Genomic DNA, 9,051 nt, shown 5'->3' on the forward strand with positions numbered 1-9,051 from the left:
GTGCTTGTGCATCTCCAAATTTGATGATCCTAATAAATGGAGAAATGAGCCAAAAAAAAAGAAAAAGAAAAAATATTATAGGCAGTCAGACAGGGTTAGACCCTCAAAGGAGACAGCATGGAAGACAAGATACCTTGCAACTGTGGGAGAAACAGATACTCTTGCTGTGGGCCAGACCTAAAGGCCAAAGATCAGACGAATGCTGACCTCCCTATAGATAAGCATCCGGGATTGATCATCACTTGAGGGAGCCAGGAAGAGTCACTAACCCAAACCCCTACAGGAAGAGCCCCTGCTCCATATTGGTGCTTTCAGCCTCCCCAGCGCTGGGATTACAGACGTGTACCACCAGGCCCGGTCTTGGTGGCTGGCTCAGTGTGGATCAAACCCAGGTCCCTAAGCTTGCCGGGTTTGGCTTTTTTTTTTTTTTTTTGGCAGAACTGGGGATTGAACTCAGGCCCTTGCACTTGCCAGGGAAGTGCTTATTCCACTGAGCCATCTCCCCAGCCTCCTAAGCTTGCCGCAAAAGCTCTTAGAAACCACTGAGCTATCTCCTCAGTCCCTGTATCAGTGGTTTTCTATGAATTTATACAACAGACCTCTGTCTATCTGTGGTTTATCCTGCTTCATTGAAGAAATATGAAGTCCCATAAATCTATTTTTCAGAGCTACATTGCAATGACTGTGACTAGTCTACCTCCCAGAGGCCAAATCTACTAAGCCAACATCCTAATGCCAAATGTTTACATTAATTCTAAATGTTCACTATGAAACCTTCTGCTGCACTGGATCTCTTTGCCCAAGAAATTGGGCTGAATCCTGACAACTTATGTGGGGGCGGATTCCTGGCAGAATTCTGGAGCATGTGCGGAGTTTGGTTGGGGGCGAGGGTGCTCCAAGTGGGGTGCAGGGCAGCCAGCCCTGCTGAGGGCTCCAGGGAGCCAGAGTTGGCGGGTGGCCTGCTGCCCAGTGCTCACGTGGGGTGCAGTCCTCATGTCGTGGCAGCCCTGAGGAAAGAGTGGTTTCCTTATTTACCACAAGGGAATGACTCTCTTCTTGGCCTTTCTCCCACAGGAAGGCAAAGATAAGGATTTCAAAAGAGCTTTCGCAACAGAAACTCCACTCCACCGAAACTGCAGATTTCAAGGTAGCATTTTTTAAAAATTATGTCTGTGATACCAGCTCATTATAAAAGGTTTTAGATGGAATCTCAGCACTCAGGAGGCTGAGGCAGGAGAGGATCACTGTGAGTTAGGCCACCCTGGGGGCTGCAGTGGGCTCAAGTTCAGCCTACACTGCACAGCAAGACACTGTCAAAAAAAAAAAAAAAAAGGTTTTGGAAAGTGGATCAAGTAAAAAGGATTTATTTTCTGTGTTTGAAAAGAATGGTTCTGTTGTTGCTGTTGTCATCGGTGTTGTTATTGTTGATCACTAAGTTGCCCACCTTGATCTCAAACTTGCAGCGATCCTCCGGTCTCAGCCTCCAAGGTGCTGGGATGACAGGCGTGCACCACCGCGGCAAACTTGAAATGTGGGCATGTTTATGATTTGTCTGTTTTCTGTGTGTATATTTCACATCAATGAAAGATTTTTAAAAACAAAAGCACGGGATGCCCTGCTACTCACCCCCTCCTAACGCACCCTCCTGAGCACCGCGGCTCTCAAAGGCCACAGTCTCTTCCTTGGCTCTGGTCATAAATTCATCATAAACTACAAATTCTCACGGCGATCATTATTCCCATCCCATTTTCCATAGGAACTAAGGGCCTGGGGTTTGAGGCTGAATATTGGAAAAAAAAAAAAAGTTTTCTTCTACCTACAAGTCTCTTTTGTCCTTCTGATTTTATTTATTTATTTATTTATTTATTTATTTATTTATTTATGTATGTATTTTTTCAGAACCGGGGATTGAACTCAGGCCCTTGCGCTTGCCAGGGAAGCACTTATTCCACTGAGCCATCTCCCTGGCCCTGTCCTTCTGATTTTATTAGAAATGAAACCATCAGGGCTGGGGAGATGGCTCAGTAGAATAAGCTCTTGCCTGGCAAGCACAAGGGCCTGAGTTCAACCCCCAGTTTTGCCAAAAAAAAAAAAAAAAAAAAAAGAGAGAAAGAAAGAAAAAGAAATGAAACCCAGTTGGTGTCGCAGCCCAGGGCATCCTTGCACTGAGCCAACTGGAGGAGCTGGAAACCCTTGCCCGCCATCTGCCTGCGGTTGGGGGACTTTGTCCCGCAGTGCCCGGGATCCCTGCCAGTCTCACTCTGTCCTGCTCCACCCAGAGCACAAACAGACCTGCCCTCCCAACGGTCCCTTCCAAGGCCACAGAGGACGCAGCTGGTGGGGCAGGGGCACCGTGGCACTCCCACAGGCATCAAGCGTGTAAATGTCATGTCTTGGCTGTGTCACCTACAGGTGGAGCAGCCCTGACAGGTGGCTCAGACCCTCAACTTCATTATCAGTGAAGAAGCCAGGAGCTAAAGCATCTCCTTCCTACACTGGCTATGAGGATTTAAAAACAAATTTTAAAAAATTTAACAAGTTCACTTATTTAGATAGCATGTGGAGCACATAGCAGACCCCCCAAATGTAAGCTTCGGGGGTGGTAGCTCAGACCTGTCATCTCAGCACTCAAGAGGCTGAGGCAGGAGGATCACCACAACTTTGAGGCCAGCCTGGGCTACATAGTGCATTCAAGGTCAGTGTGAACTACACAGCCAGAATTCCTGGGGAGACTTCCTTAGTGCTCCATGTTTCAGGTATCCAGGTGAGCAGCGGGGGAGACGCTGTCATCAGGGCTGGATGGCAATGAGACAGGACAAGTGTCCTGCACTCCTGACTCTTACTGGTGGGCACATTCCAGTGCCCCCTAAAACCTTTCTACAGCTGAGTGACTGGGTGAGTCACTTTGTCTCCCTGGGCTTCAAGATGTCCTTCTGTAGAGAGGGAACCACAAGTGTAACACCTCCCAGGGTGGACTGTGGCCCTAAAGGACAAGGTAAGGAGGCCTGGGGACAGAGCCAGCGGCATCCCTGTGCCGAGGGAATGGTCAAGGTTCCTGGGGCTTCTGGACTGTGGGGCTGCCTGGGGCAGGTGCTGTCCACACCCCGCTCCTCTGGCTCTGTCCAGCAGGGTCCCCTGAAAGATCTCGTGCCACGGGGCTGGAGAGATGGCTCAGTGGTCTAAAGCACCTACTTGGAACAAGCTTGTCTAAAGCACAGGGACCGCGGTTCAATCCCCCAGCACCACATGCCAGCCAGCCGCGCCCCCTGGTGGGCTGAGCTGGCCACACACACACACACACACACAATAAATGTTAAAAAAAAATTTAAAAAAAAAAAAGATCTCGTGCCGGAATCTCACCCCAAATGCCCACATGAATGGAGAGGGCACAGCCTTTGGGAGCTGTTAAGGATTAGATGAGGGCAGGCAGGCACGGCCTGAACAAGACCTGGGCCTGTGCGCGCCCTGCCTGGCCACGCGCTGTCCTCGGCCGAGCTACAGCACAGAGCAGAGCCTCATACCAAGTGCCAGCACCTCGTTCCACCCTCCATAGCTCAGAGCCCCATAATGCATCCCGGCTCCACTGTTGTAGTCACAGAGATGGATTAGGCACAGTTGTGGGCTCAGAGATCTGCGTCCCTCACCCAGTCGCAGGTTCAGTGACCTCAAGACACCTTGTTTCTGGCTGCACCTAGTCACCTCCCCAGCCTGGGGCCCCGGAGGGAGCCCTGGGATTTTTTAGGTCACCTCACCTCACCCAAAATTGAGGCTGGGGGCTGGAGAGATGGCTCAGTGGTCTAAAGCACCTACTTGGAACAAGCTTGTCTAAAGCACAGGGACCGCGGTTCAATCCCCCAGCACCACATGCCAGCCAGCCCCGCCCCCTGGTGGGCTGAGCTGGCCACACACACACACACACACACACACACAAATAAATAAATAAATGTTAAAAAAAAAACAAAAAAACAAAATTGAGGCTGACCTTGAGCAGGGAAGAAAGAAGTTTGGAGTCAAGAGAAAGGGCTAGAGCTGGGGAGATAGCTCGCCAATCAAGCACTTGCCCAGCAAGCGCAAGCACCCGGGTTCAGTACCCAGTACCACATGCTGTGCTGGGTACTCTGTGCTGGCCACTGAAACTGGATGTGGTGGCACAGGCCTATAATCCCAGCTCTGGGGAGGCTGAGACAGGGGGATCACTACGAGTCCAAACTGTAAATGAGACCCTGTATCAAAAAGAAGAAAGAAAGAAAGAGAGAGCCATAGCCACCCACCTCTGTCCCCTTCTCCAGGCTTGTCCCCCAGTCCTCTCATCACCCATTAAAGTTATTGTGAAATGCAACTGGCAAGGGAGGCTGAGTCAGGAAGGACACTGCATGTTCAAGGTGACCTGGACTACACAGTGAGTTTAAAGCCATTCTGAACTACATAGGGAGACCCTATCTCAAAAAAAAAAAAAAAAAGCAAGTGATGACAGACTGCTCAGCTCCTGTGGATCTTTCTCCTCACGTGCAGAATAGAACCCAAGCCTCTCTTGGCTGGCCGGGTGCGCACCTCTTAGCCCCTGCACCTGTCTCACCCCAAAGGCCCTCTGTCCACACTGGCCTCCGGGGGCCCAGGAGTCACTAAGCACATCTCTGTCCTTGCTGCTCCCTCCCACTGGAGCTCCTTCTCCATACTGGCTGAACTGAGCTTCTCACGGTGCGCTCATCGCACCTGTGTAGACCGGAGGGAGCGGGAAGGAGGGAGGGAGGGGAGGAGGGAGGGAGGACTGATGGATGGATGGATACATGGATGGACGAATGTGTGAATAAGTGGATGGATCGACAGATGAATGATGGATGATGGATGGATGGATGATGGATGGATGATGGATAGATATACAGGTAGATACAAGGATGCAGATGTGAATGGGTAGCAGTTAAATGCTGTATGACAGCACTCATCATGTTAGAGCCCAGATGCTTTTTTTTTTTTTTTTTTGTGGAACTGGAGATTGAATTCAGGCCCTTGAGCTTTCTAGGGAAGCATTTATCCCACTGAGCCATCTCCCCAGGGCCCAAATGCTATTTTTAAGGTTCCAATGTAGTGACGTATAGCCCCTCCAGCCAGGCCCTTCACCTGGCATATTATGTAGATTTTTCTCTCTTTTTGGCACCAGGGATCCAACTCGGGGACTTGCACTTGCCATGCAGACGCTTATGTCGCTGGCCTACGTCCCCAGCCCCTTCCAGACTTTCTGGACCAGGCAGACCCTGCTCAGGGCCACAGCACACAGAAGAGACCACAGTGCGCTGGGTCCTGCTTCTTCCAAGCGGCAAGGGGTGAGCTTTCCATGGCTGTCTGCTTGGAAACTGAACCAAATAACCAGGCTGCTACTGCTGCTCACTTGGGTGGTCCTGAGCTGAGCCTCTTCAGGAAGGGGAGACCCTGGTCCTGGGCCCAGCTCCTCCTTCCTGGCCCAGCCACCCAATGTTCCTGTGGACAATGGGGTCTTTGACGCTTTTTCTCCCAGTGCTGAGCCTCAAAGCCCAGGGCCTTGTGCATGCTAAGCACGCACTCCCTCCCTCCCTGCGCAACACGCCCAGGGCAATTCATTTATTTTAAGACAGTTTCTCACTAAGTTGTACAAATTGGCCTCAAATTGGAAATCTTCCTGCCTCAGCCTCCTGAGCACATGGGGTTTCAGCTGTACACCACAATGCCTGGCTCTTCTACACCCTGACTCCCCAGTCTCAGTAGGGGTGGTGGGTGTGGGTGTGGATACCCAGAAGAAAAACACCCTGCTCACAGCCCAGACCTGCGTCCCCACCCCCATACCTCACAAGCCCACGGGCAGGGCTCTGTACTGGGGCAGATGGGCAATCTGTGAGTCCAAAGGAGAGGCCAGTTTACCTAATCTGCTGTGTGAGGTAGCAGCCAGCAGGCTTCCTGGCAAAGCAGGGCCCTAGCCACAGGAAGCCCATGCTTCCCAAGGCCTCTGCTCACCCCTGAGCTCCTGAGGTCACTGGAAAGCTCTCTCTTTACTGAGATCTTATGGCCCTGGGCACACCCTCTGGCCCACAGTGGGCCTTGGCTGTGGCCAGAGTCACACAGAACCTGAGGCCACCTGGGCCCCCACGAGCTCCTTCTTTTGGACAAAGCCTCACTCCAGCCTGTGTGAGGGTCTGAGAGGATAAGAGCATGCAGGCCCCTCCCCTTCCTTCCCAGCCGCTTTCTCAGAGTGGCCTAGGGATGCCACCCAGAATCTGTTGGGCTCCTCCTCCCCTGGTTCCTGGTGACTGAATGTGAGAAACAGCCCTTCCCTAAGGCCAGCAGGCCAGAAAAAGAAAAAAAAAAAAAAAAAGGGCCCGAGCTTGTGTTCACAGACATTGGCCAGCCCAGCTCCCAATGCTTTGCACTTGGTTGAGGGTTATCAGGCTTCATGGAATGGGTGGGGAAACTGAGGTTCAGAGAGGAAGACACTAGCTGAGGTTTTAGAATGATAAAAGCAGAACATCTGTCCCCAAGAGTCTTCAAGGGCTGAGCCCAGGGGTCGAAAGGAGCCCCCATCCAGGAGCTGGGGAAGGAGGTCACATCCCCTCCTCCCTCCAGCTGGAGGCAAGGGTTTGGGCCCCTCTTGTCCCTACTCTCAACTCTGCTGGGTGTCTCACCACCTGCAGGTAGCATTTATCAGCCCCTCTCCTCTCAGGCCCGGCAAGGCAGGAATAGGAGATGGAACTTAGTTAGAGACGCTGGGTCTGGATCACAGCCCAGGACCAACAGCATCTCCATTTGCTCCAGGCCGGGTGATCAGCAGCTATCAGCCCCAACGCTGTGTGTCTTAGGCTCCAAATCTGTGGGAGCCGAGTCTTTGGGAAACGTATATTGCTGTGACTGGCCGGCTTTCCCTCTCTAAGCTGAGACTCAGGGCCTGGACCCCACCTGCAGCTCATGTCCACACCCTCAGAGAGCCACAGGGCAGCAGCGCCCTCCTGCAGACCCCAGGAAGTCCTGGTTTGGGATGTGGAGTGGAGGTGCTCAGGGAGGGTTCCAGAACAGCCACCTGCTCTGGGCCCTGGTGCACCGACACCGGGCTCATGTCCTGATTGTGTCCTGACTGCCTCTTATCGGCTGTGTGAGCTGAGCTTGGGCAGACTGGGTCATAATAAGGATCTCTGTTTCACAATATCGCCTCAACTGGAACGAGCACAGGCATAAAGGGCTGGGCATCCAGAGGCTGGCACACCACAGGCGCTCATGATCACTGTTCTGTTGTTCACAGCCAAAGGACTAGCAGTGGCCAACGCCGCCCAGGCCCTGGTCCTTGCAAGGCCCCTCACCCGATCACCAGGTCCCTGCCAGGTGTTCAGCCAGGCCCCACACAGAGCTGGCACTTGGCTCCCTGCTCTGCCCACAGGATGGCCCAGCCCAATGGGCTCTCAGCTGCAGCAGGAGGGGTTGAATACTGCCACCTCCCAGCTCAGTATGGGACACCTGGGTCTCCTACCCTGACCCCTTCCCTGGACTGGAGGTCTCACTAGCCTGTCCTTGTCCCCTATGCAGTTCTGGTCCCCGGCCCCGCCCTCCACTCTCTTCAGTCCGGGTCCCCAGCTCTGCCAGGTTCTTCTTGCCAAGAAAGAGTCGGCTCCACCTGCTTGCCTGTGTCTGCTTCCGCCCACATAGTTGATGCCTGTTTGTTTTTTTAAAATCAAGGTTTCCGGGGTCTGGGGCTATGGCTCAGTGGAATAAGCATTTCCCTGGCAAGTGCAAGGGCCTGAGTTCGATCCCCCCTTGAAAGAAATGAACTAGTATCAGGGTTTTGACCCTTGTACATCCGTGGCAGGAAGGTACAGCAGTGAAGCCAGTGTGGGAAAGAGTTCTGTGGTTTCTCAAAAAGCTAGATCTACTTGGGTGTGCTGACACATGCTTGTAATTCCAAGCACTACAGAGGCTGAGGCAAGAGGATCGCTGTAAGTTTGACTACATAGCAGGGGTGGGGGGTGGGGGGGAGGGACCCTAAATCTAGAGGGGCTGGCATAGAGCTCAGGGAAGATCACTTGCGCTCAGCATGAGTGAGGCCGTGGGTTCCATCTTGGGTACAAAAAACAGCAAACAAAAGACCCAACTATAGAATAATTCTCTGATTGGGGCTGGGAAAATAGCTCAGTAGAATAAGCGCTTGCCTGGCAAGTGCAAGGGCCTGAGTTCAATCCCCGGTTCCGCAAAAAAAAAAAAAAAAAAAAAAAAAAAAAAATTATCCTCTGATCCACCCATTCCACTCTGAGTATCCTCTACCTGCAGGGACTGAAAAGGGGATTTGAACATATAGGTGTGTGCCAGTGTTCATAAGCAACATTATTCTCATGAGACAAGCCATGGGAAAACCCAAGTGTCTTTTTTCTTTTTTTGGTACTGAGGAATCAAACTCCTGACCTTGCGCTTGCCAGGCAGGTGCTGTGCCACTGAGCCATCTCCCCAGCCCAAGCCAAGTGTCTTTTAACAAATGAACAGAGCATGGTACATCCAGGCAGAGCACGGCAGCGCATACCTGAAATCCTCGGGCTCAGGAGGCTGGGGCAGGAGGATTGAGTTGAGTTCAAGGAGACCCTGAACTCCAAAGAAGACCCTATCTCAAGTAAAAGAAAAAAAGTGGACTATCAGACCTTGAAGCCCTAAACAGAAATTCCATGTGACACCATCATAGGTGACCCCACTTCAATGAAAGAGGAAAGATACCATATTGGGAGTAATATTTTATGATTCCACCTTTGTGGAATATTTATAAAAGTCAATTTAGGGGCCGGGGAGATGGCTCAGTAGGATAAGCGCTTGACTGGCAAACGCAAGGATCTGAGTTCAATCCCCGGTTCTGCAAAAAAAAAAAAAAAAAAAAGTCAATTCATAGAGGCAGGAAGTAGCTTAGAGGTCCCCAGAGATTTGGGTGGAAGGGAGAATAGGGAGTTACTATTTAATAGGTACAGACTTTCTTCAATTATTTATTTATTTATTTATTTATTTATTTATTTGGCACAGGGTCTCTCTATGCACCTCAGACTCGTAGGGATCCTTCTG

This window comes from Octodon degus, unplaced genomic scaffold (assembly GCF_000260255.1).
Source record: "Octodon degus isolate 3935 unplaced genomic scaffold, OctDeg1.0 scaffold00064, whole genome shotgun sequence".
In the NCBI taxonomy this organism is placed as follows: Eukaryota; Metazoa; Chordata; class Mammalia; order Rodentia; family Octodontidae; genus Octodon; species Octodon degus.